This window comes from Cupressus sempervirens, chromosome 6 (assembly GCF_028749045.1).
Source record: "Cupressus sempervirens isolate cs-2001-9-10 chromosome 6, ASM2874904v1, whole genome shotgun sequence".
NCBI lineage: Eukaryota > Viridiplantae > Streptophyta > Pinopsida > Cupressales > Cupressaceae > Cupressus > Cupressus sempervirens.
In genome coordinates this window covers 145,342,522-145,355,915 of record NC_143123.1, presented here as the reverse complement: position 1 = coordinate 145,355,915, position 13,394 = coordinate 145,342,522, and positions in this window count along the sequence as shown.

Below are 13,394 nucleotides of genomic sequence, written 5' to 3'. Positions count from 1 at the left end.
AAGTTGCTGCATTATTTTAAAGGTCATGGATTCAATGAATCTAAGATGAAAGGTCTATTTTCTTAGATTTTGTGAACTAGGTGGAAGGTAAAGTTGATGATTTGGTGGCACAAAATTCAAGGTAAACCATTTTAGGCGAATTCAAATAGGATTCTAGGAGAAGTTTTTAGAAGAGATATGGAATATGGGGTAGATGCATTGTATCCTACCTAATCCTTCCAAACCTTAATTTGGACAATGGAGAATGAGTGGTAAAAGATCTTAATTTCCTATTTATAAGAATGGCTAGTCATGAAGCAAGGTTGTCATGAGTGAGAACCTAAGGAAGAGGAGTTAAGGGTTTTGCTTCATCAAGTGACCTAAGAGAAGAGTTAGCAATGGCATGTTAAGAAAGAAGGCTTAAGGGGATGAATGCTTGATGGGTGAACAAGCTATCAGAGCTATAATGAGTGAAAGCCAAGTACAATGGAGGATTGGACACTGATCTATAATCTACAAGAGAAGTTTTAAGTTGTATCAGATCAAGCCTTACTATTACTTTATAACAATTGTATCAGTCTATGGAAAATCCTTTGGATTAAGGTTGACCTTATAGTCATTTGTGAATCCTTTAGCCGGGTGACATTCCAAGTGAATGGTCTAAAGTCCTCTAACAAGGCTCACTCCTAATAGGGTGATTAAAATACTTTAACAAGGTCACATTTAACAGTGTGTATTGTAACCTTTAATAGGTTTGGCCTTTCACAGGGCATCACTTCAGAAGAGTGAAAAGAGTAGCATGTTATTGGTGGGTTTTTCCCAAATTAGGTTTCCACATAAATCATTGTGTCATGTATGTTGATGATTCTATTGTGTTTTATGCTTTACATTTCTGCAAGTTGATTTGACAGTAACCTACAAGTTTTAAGTGATTGCATAATATTATGGATGCATGCATGAGTATAAATGTTTTATGGGTTCACTAAGCTATGAAAAGTTTTATTTATATATCTATACTTTGAATAACTAATTCACCCCCCTCTCAGTTATTCTAAAGAATTCTAATAGTTACACTATTCATAATAGCAGAGACAACCAAAAAACAACAAGGGGAAGATAGGCAACTCAATGGAAACATGGAGTTCGATTATGTTCCAAGATATCACATACATGAATTGTAGGAAAATAAATGCACATCTCAACTTCTGCCATGGTTAATAGTTCCCAACATCCATTTTAGCCTTCATAAAATCCATTTGAAGTCCCAAAAATAATTGTTTTGCTTCCATTGTGTCAAATATAGCTATCTAAGTCCACTTCTAGCCTTCCGAGCCCACTTTTAGTCTTCCTAACTTTGTATGTGCTCCAACAAGGCCCCAATTATCTTCATCTTCCAACAAATCTCACTCACATCCTCATTCTACTCCCACCAATTTTAAAAAAACATTCAAAAATTGTCAAAAACATTCAAAATTTGTTGAAAATAGTCAAACATATCAAAAACATAAAAATCAACCCAAAAGTCAGGCCAAACAACAACAAACTCATTCAAACAAGCTATTTGATTTTGCATAAATTATTTTTGTATTTTTCAAACCGACAATCCATTTATTTCATGTCAAGCTGGTGTCCATCTATAATTGTTGCTCCTTCGAGACATGTTTGCATACCTTGACTGATTTTATATGAAATCAATGGTGAGGTCCACTACATTGAAAAATATTTAAATATTTTGTGGCATGTTTTATTGTCCTATTACCTTTGGAAAAAATAATAAAAAAGGGCATCAATTAATTAAGAAGCAAAAAAATTATATCTTGAAACATTTTATTGGGCTTTGGAAAATCTGGCACAATGTGGATAGCTGAAGTGGTTCGGTCGGTGTCCCTTTTCTCTCCTCCTTTTAAGAATGAAAATTCTTGATGGATTTCTAGTCTTATTTATTTTGTAGAGATATGATTGATCCAACACCTTTCAAAAAATATATCAATGCTATCTCGAAAGGCCCAAATATCTGTTAGACTCTTTCATCATCATCTAACAAGGGCTTAGAATAAGTAAGCATATGTTTGAGTGACCACACGACTATCGAATGCCTCTTCCAGCCCTCCAACACCTTTTTCAAGGCCCTATAGCACCTTTTTAGGCCCCCAAAACACCTTTTTAGGCTCAAATGCCTTTTTCAAGGTCCCATAGCAGCTTTTCAAGTCTCAACACTTTTTAAAGGCTCCATTAGCACCTTTTTAGGCCCCCAAAATGCCTTTTTCAAGGCCCAATAACACATTTTTAGGCCTCAATGCCTTTTTAGGCCCCTAAAACACCTTTTTAGGCTCAAACATATTTTTCAAGGCCCCATAGCACCTTTTCAGGCCTCAATGCCTTTTTAAGGCCCCATTACTGCCTTTTTAGGCCCCCAAAATGCCTTTTTAGGCTAAAACACCTTTTTCAAGGCCCTGTTTTTCCTTTTTGGGCCCCCTACACCTTTTTCAAAGCCCAAGCAATCTTTTTAGGCCCTCAAGTGCTTTTTAGGCCCTCAAAGTAACTTTTTAGGCCCTCTAGTGCCTTTTTAGGCCCTCAAGCACCATTTTTAGGCCCCGAAGGCCTTTTCACAAGCCCCATGAGTATCTGTCTCAACACACGCCTAGAGAAAAATTTAAACTTTGGCTTTTGGCTTGTCTGCGAACTCTATCAATATATACAAAATTGTGCCTTGCAATTCATGGTTTAACACTTCTTGCTTTTTCCACCTTGACCACCTCGGCTCTCCAAATGTTACACAAGTTTGTACTCATCTTTTATTAAGAGCCCATGCTGATATTCGATTCCCACACATAAGTGAAGGTCAATCTACCTCTATATATCTTATTGTTCCCACTTTCATGGAAATTGACAACCTTCCAAATATTTGCAAAAATTTCAAAAACATCCACATATCCACAAAATATCAAAAATAGAAATAACAATGTTTATCCAACATTTTTAATCACATTGTTCATCAATGTGAACACCAGTCACTCCTTTTTCTTGCCACAAAAATAAACACAATTTTTATTCTATTGTGAAAATAACAACAATATTACATTCAAAAAACATCTAGTGGATCATTTATTCTAGCCTCCCTTGGGGAGGTGGTAGGATAGGGTTTATAATAAGGGGCATTTGCACAGACGTAGTCCCAAAGGATGAGGCCCCTGGTGTCAATCCTCCTCACACGCAAACAACATCCATGGAAATTGGAAGTCTCCCACCACATAATTGGGTGTTCAATAGTTGTGTAAATTCCCTATCTATAAATTGAGTCTCTCATTGCTTCACATTAGGGAGTGATTAATGATAAAGCCCCATGTAATAGGCGACTTCTTGATGCACTTTTGCAGTCTATTGGATATTTACAAACACATTCTCCACTAGCTTGTTTATCCCTGGTATAATGATCACTCGTTGGGCCACATCCCACTCTTGTTGAATTTTGATTAGTCGCCATTCTCTAGTGCTCCACATTTGCTTTTGTTTCACTCAATTATTGTTGTAACTGCCTCACCTTTGACTTGCTCAATGCTAACTCCTCTTGCAACTACAAAGATAGGGTGTTCAATTTTGCAATTTCCTCCCTAAAAGACTCAGACTATGCTTGCAATAACACTAGTTCATTCTATGCACTTTCTAAACCCACTTGCACCATTCTTAGTGACTCTTATAGTCTTGGCACTCATGATTGCTCCACCCACAGACCTGCATCATTTTCCTATGTTCATGAGTGTTCCACTCATAGTTCCACTTCCAACAACTGCACTTGAGCCCATTCGAAATTGACCACCACTTGGAGCCACTTCACTTCTATTTGCACTCCATCCTCACGAGCTTTCTCCATAAATTCTAGCAAAAATGTAACTTCTTTCTCTGCATTATCTGATCAAACTTTCTCTGAGGTGAACATTTTCCATAATTCCTCCACCTCACTTATCACTTGCACTCTGCCCTCTTCCTCTAGTAGTGGCTCCACCACACTCAATCCACCCCCCTCCTCTTTTGTTGACTTTTTTTCTAGAATCCTAAGTATAATCAAGTGACTTACTGCACTCATCACCTCACCCACACTGATGTCTTTTTCGACTCTCTAAGATTTTCCCACAATCTTCTCTAAAGAGTCCATCTCCTTCACCTCCATTATTACCTCTTACATGCTCTTTGTCACCCCAGGAAGACTATTCTTTTCCTACATCATTGTTTCATCACCCAATACCACTTGCAACACCTGCTACATTGCACTCCTTGAAAACATCATCAATGCTAATAATGACATTTCTTCTACCCTAATTCTTGAACCCTCAGGTTGTACTTGTGCTAGTCTTGCATGACTTGATTCACCTCACTCATGAACTAATGCTTGAAGTTTGGATTGATACACGAGTTCCTCCAAGGTCCATCAAATGCATTTTTCCCTCCATCCTTGCCTCACCCATCCTCTTTGGCTAACATCACCCTCTTGTTTTGACTAATTTGGTGAACTACACCTTGCTTACCTTGACACACATTCATTCTATACATCACATCACACTAGTGCCACATACACTTGCCACTTAGCTCTGACATTCAGGCACCCTAAATCCCACCGACAAATATCTTTTGCCATAATTTCTAGATCCCACTAACACACCCCATGCTTTGTTACCAGACTTCTACAATAGTTGTTTCCAGAAAGAATTGAACAAACTTGACACTATTGCACAACACCGTCAACACCACTAGTCCACAAATAATGGTTTTTCTACTGTTATGAGCTTCTAGTTCTTTGATTGTGTACTTGAATAGAGGTACTGGGATGAAGTCATGATATTTTATTTGCCTTTTTCTCCAGTGATCCTTTGATTTTATGCATTATTGGTGTCCACTAATAATTGCCTCCTCTTGTTTGGATGACGATGTGTACCTTGACTAGTTTTGCATGATATCTTAGGTGAGGCTCTTTATTTGACTTGTATTTGTTTGCGTGCTTGTTTTCATTTACTGCAGCTATAGTTTCTATTTTTAATGGTTTTCCTATCTCTCACGTACATTATTTGTTGTCATAATTCTTGGTGTGATACAATATTCATATCACCATAGGTGAGCTAGTGGTGGTTGTACTATGTCACTTTTATTTAGGAGCTCAATCACGACATTTAATTTGCATCTCTTTACCAAAAGTGACAATTAGTTGCATTCATCTAGTTATCACTTCATCTTGGGTATCTTAAAAACTAATGGTTGACACATAAATTAGGATAACATAAACAAGCCTACACAACACCATTGAACAAATCAACAACTTCATTCAAAATGACTATCAAAGGGCAGAAATCAAAACAACATCATCATGCACTTTTAACACGCAACTATTGTGGACTTTGTATCATTGCAATGCCATTACCATGCATCACACTTCATTATCTCATAATATTCATCCCACCTATTGCATCGTGTGACCTTTAGATCTTAAACAATTCTGATCACTATTTCCTCTTATCACATTTCATTCCTCATCACCCCACATCATCTTCTACATTGGGTGACCTTCAAATCTCAACAATTTTGGTCACTATTAATCACATTATTCATCATATTCTCTGCATTCACTATTTCACCCTTCTTACTCACAGTTCCTTTGTGGCTTTCAAATCTCAAAAGTGAGGTTATATCTTTTCCTATCATTTCTTCCCTAGTATCCTTCAATTCTTGTTACATCCTCATTTCATTCATTATCATTCCTCATTTATATTTCTTATACATTTCTTATTTTTATCATCTTCATTTTCATTTCTTTTTATATTCACTTCATACCTCACTTCATTAGTGCATCTTTATTTTTGATTTTCACTTTCTCCTTTTATTTGTTCATTTCATTTTCATTTCTCCATTCCACTATATTTAATCACATTTTATTTATCATTTCATTTAATCACATTTCATTTCTCATTTCATTTCTTTACATTTCAGCTACCATTTCATGTAAATCACATCTCATTTATCATTTCCTGCCATTACATGTTATTTATACATTTCATTAACCCATATTTCATTTATGTATTCCATTTTATCATGTTACATATCATTGCATCATATTTCATTTCATACATTACATTTCATCACGTTACATTTCATTTTATCATGTTACATATCATTGCATCATATTTCATTTCATCCATTACATTTTATCACATTACATTTCATTTTATCACATTTCATTTTATTTCATTTCATTACATCACATTTCATCAAATTACATTTCATTTCACCACATTTCATTTTATTACATTTCATTTCATCACATTTCATTACATTTCATTACATTTCATTACATTTCATTACATCACATTACATTTTATTTTGTGACATTTCATTTTATCACATTTCATTTTATTACATTTCATTTCATCACATTTTATTTTATTACATTTCATTTTATTACATTTCATTTCATCACATTACATATCATTTCATCACATTTCATTTCATCATATTACATTTCAATTCATCACATTTCATTTTATTTATGCATTTCATTACCTAACATTTCATTCACACATCTCCTTAGCACATTTCATTCATACATGTAATTTATCTACTTCATTTCCACATTCAATATCCACATATCATGTTATTACATTAGGGTCCGTTTGGTAGCTGGAATATGATTTAGGAATTGGAATCTAAAATCCTTGATTTGGGATTCTGGAAGTTGAAATTTATTATTACGATTTTTGGAATTTATTTAGGGACTATTTGGTTCAAACCCAAAAATATTTGATATTCAAAATTTGTTATTCCAAACCTATTTGGTTCAAAATATGAATATATGGTTCAAAAAATGAATATGAAAGTTATAGTTAGAAGGGCGATTCATATCTCCAATTTGTTCAAGGACCTGTTCATGGTGCTTCCAACTCTACACATGCCAAAAATGTCAATGTTCATTGCAAAATAAAAATTCAAGAAAAGTTAAAAGAAAGATGAAAGAAATTAGATATTTGTGGTACTAGTTATTTTATTTAATCCAAACATATGAGCAGGTGCACCAATAGCCAAATTTTTTCCACCAATTAAAAAAAATATATTCATACAAAGTTGTGCAATAATCTTTCTAATTTCTTTAAGTGACATCTGCTAATTTTTACAAAATAGAATTCAAAGGTGCCCAAAGTAGATGAAAAGGGTAACTTCTCACTCTCTCGGTTACAACTCAATAAAATTTCAAAAAAAGGTGCAAAAAAAGGTGCTCCTAAATGGGCATCTAGATGTCAAACCCAATTGAATTTCACTTTAGTTGAAATCCATATTCTAAAAAAATGGGAATTAAAATGAGAATTCCAAATAACAAGTATTTTGAGGGGACACGAAATTCTTATTTTGGGGGTCAAGTGGGGATATTGAATCCATATTTCCCCAAATTCCAATTCCTATTTTGTAAACTCAAACAATGGATTAGGAACTTTTGAGGATTCCAAATTCTAATTCCCATTCAAATCCGTGATCCAAACAGACCCTTAAGTATCTATACCCTACATTAATCATTCACATTACATCAACATCTACATCTATCATAGCAATTAAATCACACCATCACATACATGCATTCATCCATAACATCAGATATATAAAGTTCATGATATAAAAAGTGCACAAATGCGAACGAAAAATAAGAAGAAGCTCAAATAGTCATATATCAAAAAAATTGAATCATCAACATCAACATCAAAAGGTCATCATTATGAATGATACATATGATAAAGCCAATAATAGTGCAATGCAACATGATATACAAATCAACCCTATGTCTCACTAACTGCATCATTTGTATATGTCTAATCAGGAGGTCCCTGCTCACTAGGGGCACTCCTCTCATCTCAAGGAGCCTGCTATGTTGCATCTAACACCAATTTCATAGGAAAAATGGTCACAATCTAACTTGTGGTAGCCCCATCTATCCTTAGTGGTGGTGGCATTGGAGGCCTCAATGTCATCATCACTATAAAAGCCTATACAGTACTCATCAACTTGGTCATCCACGCCTCCATAGAACTCATTTGAGCCTCTATGTTTGATGACCCCACTAGTCTCTCTAGAAGTAGCTACCCATGTGGTGGTATCTACTGCTACCCTTGTGGCTATAAACCTTATGCACATAGGATTGGGACTTGTATCTGAGGCCTTTGTCGCCTGATAAACTGCACATCCTTTGCTAATCTGGCTCTTGGCTGCTCTGTCCTTCTTTGACCCATATCATCTACTAACTAGCTAGAACCTGCACCATTTCCTATACCCCCTCTCATAGTCACCCCACCTTGGCCACATACCTCTCTAGGTCTCTTTGCTACAACCTCCCTTAGTCTCTGCACCAGTTTGCATATAAAAATCTATCATTGTGGTAATATTGTTGCTTGACCTTGCCCTCCATATCTCCCTCGTACCCTCACCTCTAGCTTTTCCTCCAACTTGATGCCTAACTCTACCTCTCCCACATCTTCCATCATCATCATCATAATCATCATCCCCTCTGCTCAACTCCTCATCAATACCTGGTATCGACTCTACCAGACCTATGTATCTTGGGAATGGGAGCTCTTTGAACCATTATGCATAGTCACCCTCCATCCCTGCATCACTCTCTCCATTCCTCACTACCCATACTTATGGAGTCTCTATCATCTATAGGAATGCCTCACAACCTGCATCACACTCCAAAGTTAACCCCCATATTGGTCTCTTTGACAGAATCTAGACATAATGTGTTGATCCCTATGACATGCCCTACTGACAACCAAACCATCTCACAACCCTCCTGAAGTAAAATCTCTCAATAAATGAGGGCATCCAGCCAAGCAAAAATTGACAACAAAATATGTACACCATCTCATCTTCATCCTCGGCCCATGGCTCAGTAAATTGGTATGGCTTCCCTACGACCTTATCCAAGTCATCCAACATCCAACACCAATACTTTGTCTTGCCCAGATGGGGCTGCATGATCACACCTAAATAAGTATATATGTATGGCATATCTTATGGCTGCTAATGCACACATATCAATTGTGTAATAGGAAGATGCTCCCATGTCCATATCTATGACAATACGACTCTTACTGATAGTGAAGCCGCCCCTGAATATACCACTTGATGCAAGTCATGACAAAGGTGGGCTAATATACATCTCCATCATGAAAATATCTATGGCATGTCAATCATATCCTAGATAATCCAACCCCATCCCATAGGACATCCATACCCCTGCCTATCTGGCAAAAAAAATCCACCTATCAATCTAGCCAAAACTATGGCAATGGCTCATACTGAAGCATCTAAAATAGGAAATGATGTCATCCCCAAAAACATCTCTAAAACTATCATAATAAACTAGGTCTCCCACTATTGGGATCCTTAGAATCTGGTATACATCCTTTAAAGATATTGCCATCTCCCCAAGTGACATGTGAAAGGTGTTGTGGTTCTAGTGCTTGAGGCATTTGTAACAAATAGGTCTATCAATCACCTATTGATCAGCCGTAGACAATCTACCAATCAACTCTAATGACCATGGATACAACCCCTACACCATGAGCTTGCACCTGCATACCTATTTCATTAACCAATCACACAACAATGCAAGTTTTTATCACAAGTGATCATCCTAAATCAATCAAATATCAACATCTAGCTATTCAGAAAATGGTTCTATCTTGGACCAATAATTTTGTCTTACTTTGTATCTTGAGATGGACATGTTCTTTTTCCCTACTCTATATCCTAAGAGGGGTACTATTTTCTATATCTAACATCAATTGATTGATTTTACACATTACACTGTGACAAATCCTATCCTATGTTTTGAACATTCCTATGCATAGTCAACCTTATCTATCCAGTTATCTCGCTATTAGAAAGACCCATAATCTAGCTTTTTGAGTTATCTTATGTTCAATAAATGTTACACAAACTGATTGCATTGTTCAATTCCTCATAAGCACTATTACAACACTCACATGCCTGCAAGATTAATTTGTTCTCTTCATAAATCCTATATGCTTCTCTATCCAACGTTTGCACTACAAAATGCATTTGCGCTACTCAACTTCTCAAACAAGCTATTCCAATCCACATATGTAATATAATGGGAATAAGTGCTACTAAATTTCATAGATGCATCATATAAACACATAAAAGTGCTACAAAATGTAAAATCACTAAGACACTTGGTATATGTGATATAATACATTCCTTCAACATGATATTTTTCATTCATTAGATTCACTAAACCCTATATATCATAGGCACCATTTTACGCTTCATATGTACTAGAGAATACTTTGTATGTGCTAAACCTTTAAATGTGCTATGGAGAGTTATGGATGCACTATTTGTTTTGGGTATGTGCTATTTTAGTATAAACCTAGGGTTTCATATACACTATTTCACTATGTAGATGCACTATTAAATTGGTTAGATGCGTTAAAAGAATTTAAATGCACTAAAACATACATTAAATGTGCTAAAACATCTATGATGCCACATTCATGCATAAATTGAAAAATACATGCGTAAAATCACAAATCTTAAAAAATAGGGGATCTTGAGAACTCACTAGGGCACCATAGTTGGCTAGATGCTCGTACCTTCGCCCCCTCTCAAATCTATGCTCTTGCAAAGGGACAACCATCCTCACTAGCTCAAAGCTCCAAATCACCAAGAGTAAAAAAGGAGCATGAAAATGACAAGGTAAATGGTCTTTTGACCTAGTTAACCTTCCTTTAGGGCATTTATATGACATTTTAAACCCTACTCACCCAATTAAGGTTTTTTTGATCATTTTCTCCAACTAGGTATTATTTTAAAACAACTTGGTCTCCTCAATCTACCCCATTTTACTATCAATTATTTTCATCAAGATTTTCAAAAATAAAATTGGAATATCCATATTTTTGCACATCAATTTTTTCAATTCCATTTATGAGGGGGTAGTATACCGAAACATCAACAATTTTCAAAAATGTTCTACCCCGGGACATAAAAAAATTTCAAATATAAAAAACAACAAACATTTTAAGATCAAATCAAACTGGGGCATCCAATCAAGTAATCTTAATGAAGGATTTTAAAACATCAATATCAAATCAAACATCAAATCATCAACAATTAGACAATAAATTATCAACAATTAGGAATCATATCAACTTCGAGTCAATCAAACATATTGAATCAAACATTTATCATAATTTGACCTAAAGACATAAAATTAGACAATCTTTGAACCAATATACTTCACATAGTAGTTCAAAGAGGGGCATTTGTAGACACCCAAAAATTGGCAAAGGCCTAAAACAACACAAATTTTGATCAAACGATGCAAAATTAAGGTTCAAATTAGAAGAAAACAACAAACTTTAAAATCAAGGATTACATCAGGTTATTAATCAATCAAATCACCTATCAAATAAAAAAGGACCTAAATCAACTTTAAAAAGGAGGAAAAATAGTTCACAAAATCATAAAATGAAACAAAAAAGGAAAAAGGAAAAGACAAAAGTTAAAAATAAATGGAACATTTATTAAATCAATAAAGCAATTTATCCTTAGAAAAGTGAAAATCTTCCTTTTTACATTTAAAAGAATTGAAAAATCCTCATTTTTCCTCACAAACTAAGTCTGTTGGACTCTTCCTCTTGGTGCCTTATGAGATATTTACAGTTTCACCATTACCCCCCCTGTCAAAAGTAAAATCCAGATCTTTACCCCAATCCCTTCTAAAATCCTATAAATGGGAGAAAAATTAAGAGCAAATGGACCCAAGTTTGATGCATCTATACTATAGGAATATTTAGAGTTATCATGTTAACATATTAGCTTTGTTATTATAGAAAATTCATGTCATTCTAGTCTCTTTTTAGCATTGTGGTGTTGTTCATTTGATATCATTTAGCACTTGCTTAGTCTATTGCATGCATACATCATAGCATTCTAGGGTTATTATACTCATATAATCTACATTCTCACATAGATCTCGCATAGACATCTGTAGATCAGTATTCATAACATACTTCCATTCTAGAACTGTCATTGAGATGCTAGTCTGAGAGCAATCTTAGCAATTGTTGTTAGGGAAATATGAGATGTTCATAGAGTCTCAATTTGATAATGATTTCTTGGGTCTAGATTAGTTCGTTGTCATTCTATTTGCACTCTGCTCTAAGGTCTTATGAATACGTGATTCCACTATGTACACATCCCTACATTATAAGACTATTGAGTGAATTGTATAGATGATTTGGACAATACATAAAGGTTTTACTCTAGAATAATTGTACAACAAATTAATCTTTATGGAGTAAAAATCGATATCAAGGAGATCAAAGATGATGGTTTGCATATGCAACACTTTGCATTTAAAAGATATTAAAGGTACACTCATCAATTATGAATTGCCTACAAATCCCATGATGGAGACCTTGGATGAACTAATGGCCAACATTATAAAGAAAATGGACAAGTGGGTAGAGTGGAGTAGAAAAAGAAGGAAAAGGGATGGAGGTTCTCCAACACCACCAACCCAAAGCGGGCCTCCTCCACTATTGCCACTAGTCCCATTTCTTCTAAACCCACTACATCAAGGCCTTAGACTATTGGTGGAGGAGACCAAGCTCCATAGAAGAAAATTTCAATCCAACCTACCTACATAGGAGGCCCTTCCCTAAATGTAGGGTCAATCGAGGAAGCAGAGAAGGATAAAGATAAAGGTGTGGACAAGGGAAAAGAAGCATCACAGGAAGCAGAGAAAGGAAAGAAGGTGAATGGAAAAGTGATCAATCTAGATGGGCTAGATGGGAACCAATGCTACAATGGGCTTGACAGAGGTCCACAATTACAAGAAATTTTACAAGGCTAGGTAGATTAAGGTAATATTCCTACTACTATAGCTTCCTCCAAAAAAATATTTTTCCTTTTTCCTCTAAGAAAAAGATTACTCCTCCCATGGTAAGGAAGCTCTTTAATGTAGACTCTTTGTAGTCCTCTCTCAATTTTTTGGCCATAGATTCTTGGTTGGAAAATAATCTAGGTAAAAAGAGAAAGGGGGCATAGGAGAGTGATCCTCCTAAGGACCTTCTCACTCAAGTAGTGAAGCCACAACCACTAGCCCAGAAGGCCAATAAATCTCACACTTTGGCTACAATAGGAAGAGACACCACTACAGGGAATGTGGTAATGTATATTTCTCAAGCCCAAGGTGACAAAGGCATAGAATAATTTTCTTCAATGTATTTCAACATCTAGACATATGACATGGGTCCCCCAAGAGATGACACCATGGGGGAAATGTGGAAATTCATGAACCTACAAGTGGAAAAGGAGTTGGAGATACTAAAAGTATCAAAGGCCCACCTGATGGC